The sequence below is a fragment of the Panthera leo genome, chromosome D3 (genome assembly GCF_018350215.1).
Source record: "Panthera leo isolate Ple1 chromosome D3, P.leo_Ple1_pat1.1, whole genome shotgun sequence".
Classification (NCBI taxonomy): Eukaryota; Metazoa; Chordata; class Mammalia; order Carnivora; family Felidae; genus Panthera; species Panthera leo.
Genome location: NC_056690.1, coordinates 23,027,217 through 23,036,309, shown reverse-complemented (window position 1 = coordinate 23,036,309; position 9,093 = coordinate 23,027,217). Strand labels below are relative to the sequence as shown.

At 43.0% G+C, this 9,093-nt stretch overlaps 1 protein-coding gene and 1 non-coding gene across 5 annotated transcripts in view; one reads left to right on the top strand and one right to left on the bottom strand.

Annotated features, from left to right (window-relative positions):
* The first annotated feature begins 258 nt into the window (after positions 1-258).
* MTMR3 (myotubularin related protein 3) overlaps positions 259-9,093 on the top strand; it is a 143,362-nt gene continuing 134,527 nt past the window's right edge. For all 4 annotated transcript variants that reach the window (XM_042910216.1, XM_042910219.1, XM_042910215.1 and 1 more), the window contains exon 1: positions 259-483. The gene's annotated coding sequence lies outside the window, so the exon portion shown is untranslated. The remainder of the gene's footprint in view (positions 484-9,093) is intronic.
* Positions 6,807-6,914, bottom strand: LOC122204338. The gene has a single exon (XR_006195623.1). It is a non-coding gene; the product is annotated as a U6 spliceosomal RNA (small nuclear RNA).

The following is a 9,093-nucleotide window of genomic DNA, read 5'->3' as shown; positions in this document are numbered from 1 at the left end:
CTATCAGGGCTCTAAAGCAGGGAAAAGATGCCTCTTCCAAATCTGTAGGACCACCATTGGTTTTCTTCTTTGCCTATTTCCCACCTGTTTCTGATTTCTTCACCTGGGCTCCTCCCCGCTCCCGCTGCGGAGGGCATTCAGCTCGCGTGCAGCCCCGCCTACCTCCCGGGGCGTGGCCACCGGTCCGGGCCCCGCCTTCGCCCAGCCCGCGAACGCCTGCCTTTTTTCCCTGACCGCGGATCGAGGGCCCGAGCGTGCGCGCGCGCCCCCGCTCGTGGCCCGGCTCGGCGTCAGGAGCGCGCTCTGTGTGGCCGCTGCCGCCATGTTGTTGTGGTTGTGAGAAGGCGGCGGCGGCAGCGAAGGAGCAGCCGGACGAAACGCTCCAGCGGCCCAGGCGCTGCCCCCCGCCGGCCCTGGCTGGGAGCCTAGTGGGGTGGCGGAGGAGGCCGTGCCGTGGCGGGCCTCGCCATGTCCTGCCGCCCGGTAAGAACGCACCCCCCCCCCCCCTCCTCCGGGGGTAAGGAGGGGCTGGAGGAGGGGCCGGCTTCGGCCCCGGCGCAGCGGCTGTCACCCTCTGAGGAGGCGGCGGCCCGCGGGGGGCTGGGGACGGCGTGCGTGGCCTGGGGAGGGGTGTCCTGGGCGGCGGCCGCGGCCGCCAGGGGGAGGCGTGGGGAGTGGGAGCGCAGTGGCCGGGCCCGGCTCGGCCCGACCCTCGGCGCGGGGGAGGCGGGGTCCCAGGCCCCGGCGGCCATCCCGGACTCGGTGCGGACGGGCCCATGGGTCTAGGGGTGTGAAATGCTACCCCGGGAGCGTCCGGGGAAGTGCTTGCGGACCCCGGGAGGTGAGTGTATGCCCCCCCCTCCCCCCGGTTCCCGACCGGGTCTGTGGGAGTCCACTGTGGCGAGAGGCCGGAGGTCGGGGCCAGCGGAGCCCCTGAGGCGAGCGGTAAGGGCCCGGGACTTGTGGGAAGGAGGAGTGGCCGACTGTGCAGCAGGGCATCCTCCTGACCTGGTAGTACTTGGGTGGGAAGGATGGTTCGGAGGCGGTTGAGAGGTCAGGAAACACCGGGTCAGACAGCTCCGCGAAAGATTGTTATTTCTCAATTGGAAATTATGTTGCTTCGGACCCCTGCGATAATATTGTTGCTTGTACTTTGGGCTGGAAAACTTAGTTCAAAATAATGGGTTGAATTTTATAGGTGCTTTAATAAACTTCTCTGGGGTCTGGTAATCTCGTCAGTGAGTTTTGCCCTTGATCGATTGATGTTCAGGTGTGCCTTCACCAGCCTGAGGCCTAAATTCTTGATTGGTTTAATATCTTGACGTCCACTTTATCCGACGGAATCTGATTTTTCACAACAAAAAAACCGTGCATACTCTTCTAGTTGAGGTTCAACTTCGTTTTTCGTAATGTGGACGGTGATGCCATCCAAGGCTTGGGTTGAATTACACGAAATAATTTTTTACATTAAACATTTGTGATTTGTACTTGGAGAGGTGATAGGAACTTTATTCTTTCAGGTTAAAGGCTGTTTCTGTAGGGTCAGAGACCCAAGTAGGGTGCATTGGTGGCATGCAGAAAGTCTTGCCTACTATAGCCTGTAACTTCGGTGGGTCACAGAGCTTACAGAATGACAGTTTTGAGTAAACCCAGTACAGTAAGTGATATTAAACTAAATTTGGAGAGTTCCCGAATTTTAAATTGGCTGCCTGTGAAGGCCTCTTTTAGCTCTAATTACCTCCCTTATTTTCAGGTGACCCAGAGCAGTTCAAGTGACCAGCATAGTGGTACAGCCCTACTTGTAGTTAATAGCAAGCCATAGGAGAATCCATGTTTCTTAGCTTGTAGGCTAGGTTTTTTAGTTCAGTGGTTACCTAAACACGGTCATCAGAAATAGTATGGACTGTCTTAAATGTTGATTCCTAAGCTCCATGCAGGACCTGGTGAATAAAAATCTCTGTGGGTGGGGCATGGGAATGCATCCTTACAAAGCTCCATGAATGATTCTGGTCAGCCAGGTTTGTGAACCTGTGAAAGTCAGCTTTAGGTCACCTTTGGTATTCCAGAGCTTTTCCATTAATTAGGACTTCTGAGAGTGCTTTTAATCCTTTATAGAGCTTTAATTCTTATAGGGAAGAAGGGGAAGCCTGAGAAACCTAAATCTGAAAATTGAGCATCTCTTAAAACATAATGGATTTAGATAGGGGAATCAGATTTGTTGCCAGAAGTTAGTTGTGCAAGTCTTTGGGAACATACCTGATAAAATTAGGTGCTGCTTGACTGGAGGTATATCTAGAGATGTATCAAAAGATCCATGGGGAAAAAAAGGAGAGTGAGAGGCAGTAAGTTTACTTCTGGCTCACAAAGGAGTTCATGGTATGTGCTTCCCAACATCTCAACATCGTGGTTGCTCCTAAACCATCTGACTCAGGTTTCTAGTAAAGTGAGGGTAGGGTGAATGAGTTACCAGTCATTTGAGATGATGAGGGTTGTGCACCAGGAAGGTTTATTGTGGATTGTGAAAAGTTCTTGAAACTTGCCCCAGTCCATGAGGAGTGGTCAAGTCAGTTTTTAAAGTTTATTTTGAGAGAGAGAGTGTGAGCATGCATGGGGAAGGGCAGAGAGGGAGAGAGAGAATCTGAAGCAGGCTCAGCAGTGACAGCTCAGAGCCAGATACAGAGCTCTAACCCATGAACTGTGACATCATGATCTGAGCTGAAACCAAGAGTCGGACGCTTCACTGACTGAGCCACCCAGGTGCCCGGTAAAGTCAGTTTTTAATTCTTTTGTAGTTCTGATTAACACCTTCTGTGGTAAAAGTGGAATAGTGAATTACCCAAGAAATATTCATATTGCAGAGGGGTGTGGTGAGGTTCTATTTAAGTTTGGAAGAATTGGCAGAAAATGTTGGTATAGTTATGTAGAGTAGTGAAGGAGTTTGGTAAATATCCTGTCAAGTCATAGACTAGTATTTTAGAGAAGTGTATCCAGTTGAGCAAAAGGCTCTTTCTGTTTTGTTTTCTTGGTGTCTTCAGTACCTAGCATAGTTCCTAGCATATATTGTGCTTTCAGATATTTGTTGAGCAAATGAATAGTATTTAAGATGGGGAAAAAAAGTTATGGTGGTTGATAACATGAGTTATTAAAAACTACGTGATACCTTGTATTGGATTAAAGAGCCAGGTTTGAGCTCATGTGGTTTGGAACTTTGCAATTCCTTCAAGAGGTTCTGTATTCTAGGGGCTCCTGGCTAGCTTAGTTGGTAGAGCATGCAACTCTTGATCTCAGGGTTGTAAGTTCGAGCCCCACATTGGGTATAGAGATTACTTAAAATCTTTACAAAACGGAAGCTCCCCCCCCCCCCCTTTTAAGACTGTCATTGTATACTACCCTGTCCCCCAGTTTTTGGGTCTTAAATGTGTCTTTTTTAGGTGTAGTAGCCCTTTTTAGTGACATTTTATTGGATGCAGAGACAATTAGGATAACAGGAAGCTGTAGATTGACAGATTCTGTGTCATTAATTGACTGTGGGACTGCTGTTAGGAGTGTCACTTCTCTGGATCTCTGTTTTCTCATCTATATGATTAAAGGCCTATACTTGTTGATCTCAAGTAGTTTCCTCAGCCAGATTCTGCAAGTCTTTTTTATTAAAAAATTTTTTTTTTAACTTTTATTTATTATTGAGAGACAGAGACAGCATGAGAATGGGAGAGGCAGAGAGAGAGGGAGACACAGAATCTGAAGCAGACACAGAATCTGCACAGAGCCTGACACGGGGCTCGAACTCACAAACCGCGAGATCATGACCTGAGCTGAAGTTGGGCGCTTAACCGACAGCCATCCAGGAGCCCCTTTTTCTTTATTTCTTTTAAAAGAAATATTATGGACAGCTCTTTCTGCCCTTGGGTCCTGTCCTTGTGCTTTAGTAAAATCACCTTTTTGTACCAAAAAACAAAAACAAATACATATTTTTTAAGTAAGCTCTACACTCAGCATGGGGCCTGAACTTGTGACCCCCAAGATCAACAGTTGCATGCTTTAACAGGTGTCCTTCTACAAATCTTTAATAATTTGTAATTATGTTACTTGGTATTCATCTTACATAGGCAGGTGAACTTTTTTAATTAAAAAAAACTAAGCCCAGCATCGGGCTCTGTGCTGACAGCTTAGAGCCTGGAGCCTGCTTCGAATTCTGTGTCTCCCTCTCTGCTCCTCCCCCGCTCATGCTCTGTTTCTCTCTCTCCTTCAAAAACAATTAAAAACATGAAATAAAAAATAAAAAAAAAAACTTGAACATTTTTGGGTTTTATTTTTAGCTTATATATTGTGGACATTGTCCTAAAGTGCTCTGAAAATTGAGTGCATGTTGCAAGTATTATGCAGAAACAACATGCTTATGCTGTTGTAATTCACTTAGTGTTGAAATCAAAATGGATTTCACATGAGGAACTTCATAATTTAGTGTGAAGCCACAAGATTAAGAATGGTTTGGGGAAGTTTGTGTAATTTATGTGCCTAGTTGTTTCTTACAGACCACCCAATTCTGTAATTTTCTATGGTGAATTTATATGTAATTTTATAATCAGTGAAACATTCACTTAAGACAGTGTGAGATCAAATCCATACTGGATTCAAGTAGAATTACTAATAGTTTTAGAGGCTACCAACATTAACATTCATTGCTGTTTTTAAGTCTTTATTTTGATACTAATATTGATACAATGCTCTCCATTTCTGTATCTAGAAACTTTTTTAAAAAAAGCTTATTTTTGAGAACGTGAGTGAGTGAGTGGGGGAGGGGCAGAGAGGGAGACAGAGGATCCCTCTGTGCTGATAGAGAACTCCAAGTTGGGCTTGAACTTAGGAACGATGAGATCAGATGCTTAACTGACTGAGCCACCCAGGTGCCCCTGTATCTAGAAACTTTTAAAAAATATGTATTTTTTTTATTACGTAAACTCTATGCCCATCGTGGGGCTCTCACTCAGGATCATGAGATGAAGAGTGGCATGCCCTATTGAATGAGCCAGCCAGGTGCCCCTTGTATCTAGAAACTTAACATACCTTTTAAGTTCATATTTGTGTTAGATGTTCACAATGAAAATTGTAGCATGAGAACAGGTAGAGGAGTGAATCCTGAGTTCAGGCTTGAGTTGTGTTCCTTGTTAGCTGTGTTGTTTCTGGCAAGCCACATAACCCCTCTGAACTTTAATTCCCTCATTAATAAAAGGAAGAATAATCTTTTATTTAGATAAAATGGAGATAAAATGGAATGGTGTATAAAAAGCAGTCTAAAAAGTAAGGGTATGATATATTAGAATCCTATTTTATTTTCTTAGAAGAGTTGGCTTGTGGAGCAGTGGTAAACCTAGTATGTACTGTCAGGTGTAGAAATTACTAATGTCACCAACACGGTAACAGAAAAGATTTCTGCTTCTGTAGACCTCCTAGAGAAGCCTTTTAGCACTTGCATCCTGTATGCCAATAGGAATAGTCACAGTGTGACAGGAACTTGAGTGGGATTGGGGATGTCTCACAATTGTGCAAAGGTTTGCACTTGGAATAGATTTGCTTGATTTCACCCGTTTTGTTATATTGGAGCAGTGGTAGAAGGTGGTGGAAGGAGTTTAGTATACTCTGTGTGAAGTTCAGGACTATTGGTGGTAGGTGGCAACAACATTAGGGTAAAGATATCAATGTGGTGATCTTAGTTTCAGAGAGAGAGAGGGAGGGAGGGGGAGGGAGGGAGAGAGAGAGAGAGAAAGAAAGAGAGGGAGAGGGAGAGAGAGGGAGGGAGGGAGGGAGACAGAGACAGAGGCAGGCAGAGGCAGAGAATCCCAAGCAGGCCCCACACTGTCAGCATAGGGCCTTATGTGGGGCTAAATCTCACAACTGTGAGATCCTATCCTGAGCTAAAATCAAGAGTCTGACGCTTAACTGGCTGAGCCACCAAGGTGCCCCATCAATGTGGTGATCTAAAAATAAAGCATTAAAAGAAAAAAAAAAAAATCGGCACATTGCAAATGATAAATGTATTGATTCGAGAAACTTTTTATATGTTTATATACTGGGTTGCAACGAAAAAAATGTTTTTTCTTGAGTTGTTAAACTTTGAAGCAATTGCTTAGGGATATGGTATCTGGGCTTTGTAGTCAGGATGACTGTCTAAGATAGTAAAGCATAAAACAAATTAAAAACTGCAAGGAAATTATGAAGCTAGGTTAAATAAAAGCTGTTTTGTCAAGGGTAAGGTACCTTTTACCTCTGTTATAAAGTCCGTTTGATGAACAAAGGTAAGACATAGATTTATGCAAATGTTCTTAAGCAGTCTTTCCTTTTTTTTTAATTTAATTTTTATTTTTTTAAAATTTACATCGAAATTAGCATATAGTGCAACGATGATTTCGGGAGTAGATTCCTTAGTGCCCCTTACCCATTTAGCCCATCTCCCCTCCCACAACCCCTCCCGTAACCCTCAGTTTGTTCTCCATATTTGAGTCTCTTCTGTTTTGTCCCCCTCCCTGTTTTTATATTATTTTTGTTTGCCTTCTGTTATGTTCCTCTGTTTTGTTTCTTAAAGTCCTCATATGAGTGAAGTCATAGGATTTTTGTCTTTCTCTGACTAATTTCACTTAGCATAATACCCTCCAGTTCCATCCATGTAGTTGCAAATGGCAAGATTTCATTCTTTTTGATTGCCGAGTAATACTCCATTGTATAGATATACCACATCTTCTTTATCCATCCATCCATCGATGGACATTTGGGCTCTTTCCATAATTTGGTTATTGTTGATAGTGCTGCTAAAAAATATGGAACGCTTCACAAATTTGCGTGTCATCCTTGCGCAGGGGCTATGCTAATCTTCTCTGTAATCATTCCAATTTTAGTATATGTGCTGCCGAAGTGAGCACTTAAGCACTCTTTCCTTAAATGACTACTTGGTAACTACAGAGGTATTGTCTTGATGCTGACTACTACAAAGTATCATCTTGAATATGTCCAGGCCTGGATCTCTTTTGTACCTATTTTGTACCTATTTCACACAATATTTAGAATGATTTTGTTATTAAAGATAGTAGCAAGTTTTCCTGATTTCCTCTGGGTTCTAAGTTTCCTTTTTTTTTTTTAAATGTATGTTTATTAAAAAAAATTTTTTTTTAATGTTAATTTTTGAGGAGGGACAGAATATGAGCAGGGGAGGGACAGAGAGAGGGAGACACAGAATCTGAAGTAGGCTCTAAGCTCTGAGCTGTTGGCACAAAGCCTGACGTGGGGCTCGAACCCACGAACTGTGAGATCATGATCTGAACCAAAGTTGGACACTTAACTGACTGAACCACCCAGGCACCCCTAAATGTATGTTTATTTTTGTGGGAGAAGGAGCAAGTGCGCATGTGAGCAGGGGAGGGGTAGATAGGAAGATAGAACTCTGAAGTGGGCTTGGGCTCCATGCTGACAGGAGAGAGCTGGATGAGGGGCTTGAAACTCACCAACCATGAGGTCATGACCTGAGCTGAAGACACTTAACCAACTAAGCCACCTAGGTGCCCCCCAAGTTTAATTTTTTAGTAGCTAATGCTTTTATAACTTAGTTCCAGAAGAGAAATATAAACTCATTTCGTTCTCTAAATTATTCATAGATTGATAAGCTGGCAAAATAATAAGGAATTGATTGATTCTAATATATAATATATTGATAAATTCTAACATATTTGGAAAGAATTGGTCTAAAGACAAAATGGCTAATTTAAAATAGGGTAGTTTTTATTCTTTTGTTCTAAGCTTATTTTTCTATAATATAAATCTTTAATTGTAAAGTATTTAGACTGATTCCATAAATCTTATGGGGCCAAGTAGCGTGTTTATAAAGAGTGTTTTGGGGGGCACCTGGGCTCAGTTGGTGAAGCATCTGACTCTTGATCTTGGCTCAGGTCATGATCTCATGGTTGCTGAATTCTAGCCCCTGCATCTGGGCTCTGTGCTGACAGCACTGAGCCTGCTTGGGATTCTCTGTCTCCCTCTTTCTTCCCTCCCCCTCCCCCCCCCCCCCCCCGCAATAAATAAATAAACATTAAAACATTTTTGGAAGTGCTACAGGGTAATAATAAGGAATTTTAACTTAGTCTAATTTTTAAAAAAAGTTTGAGAGAATGTGCATGAGCAGGGGAGGGGCAGAGAGAGAGAGAGAGAGAGAGAGAGAATATCCCAAGCAGGCTCCTTGCTATCAGTGCAGAGCCCCATGCAGAGCTCGAACTCAGGAACTGAGATCAGGACCTGAGCTGAAACCAAGAGTCAGGCACTTAACTGAGCCAACCAGGTACCACTTACTATTTTTATTAATTTTTTAAAATGTTTGTTTATTTTTTGAGAAAACGAGTGCAAGCAGGGGAGGGGTAAAGAGAGGGTGACACAATCTGAAGCAGGCTTTAGGTTCTGAATTGTCAGCACAGAGCCTGATGCAGGCCTTGAACTCATAAACCTCGAGATCGTGACCTGAGCCAAAGTTGGATGCTCAACTGACCTAGCCACCTGAGCCACCTAGGCGCCCCTAATTTAGTCTAATTTTTAATTTCAAAATCAGGTTGTTATTTCTGATTATGAAAGCTGTAAGTACATATTCAGTGTGTGTGTGTGTGGGGGGGAACCCTACAAAAAACAAAATTGAGATAACTCAGGACAATGAAATAGAGATAACCCATAATTCCACTTAAATGTGATGTTTGGTATTTTCCTTTTTTCTTATACATTATCTACTGAATACTTAAAAAGAACAACTTTCCATGTCAAATTGATGTTCTGTTAATGGTTACTTAGTGTTCTGTGATACAGATGCATCATAGTGTACAACAGTTTCCCATTAATGGACATTTTCAATTTTTCTCTTAAAACAGTGCTGTCATGAATTCTTTTGGACCTTTTTTATACAATTGTGCTACTATTTCCATAGGCTAAATTTCTAAAAATGGGCTTACATGGTCAAAGGGTTTGGTGCTAAAAAAATTTTTTTAAAAGATTTTTATACTTCTATATTGTTTCATAATTTTTTAATTGAGGCTTCACTTTCTTAGGGCAGTTTTAGGTTCACATAAA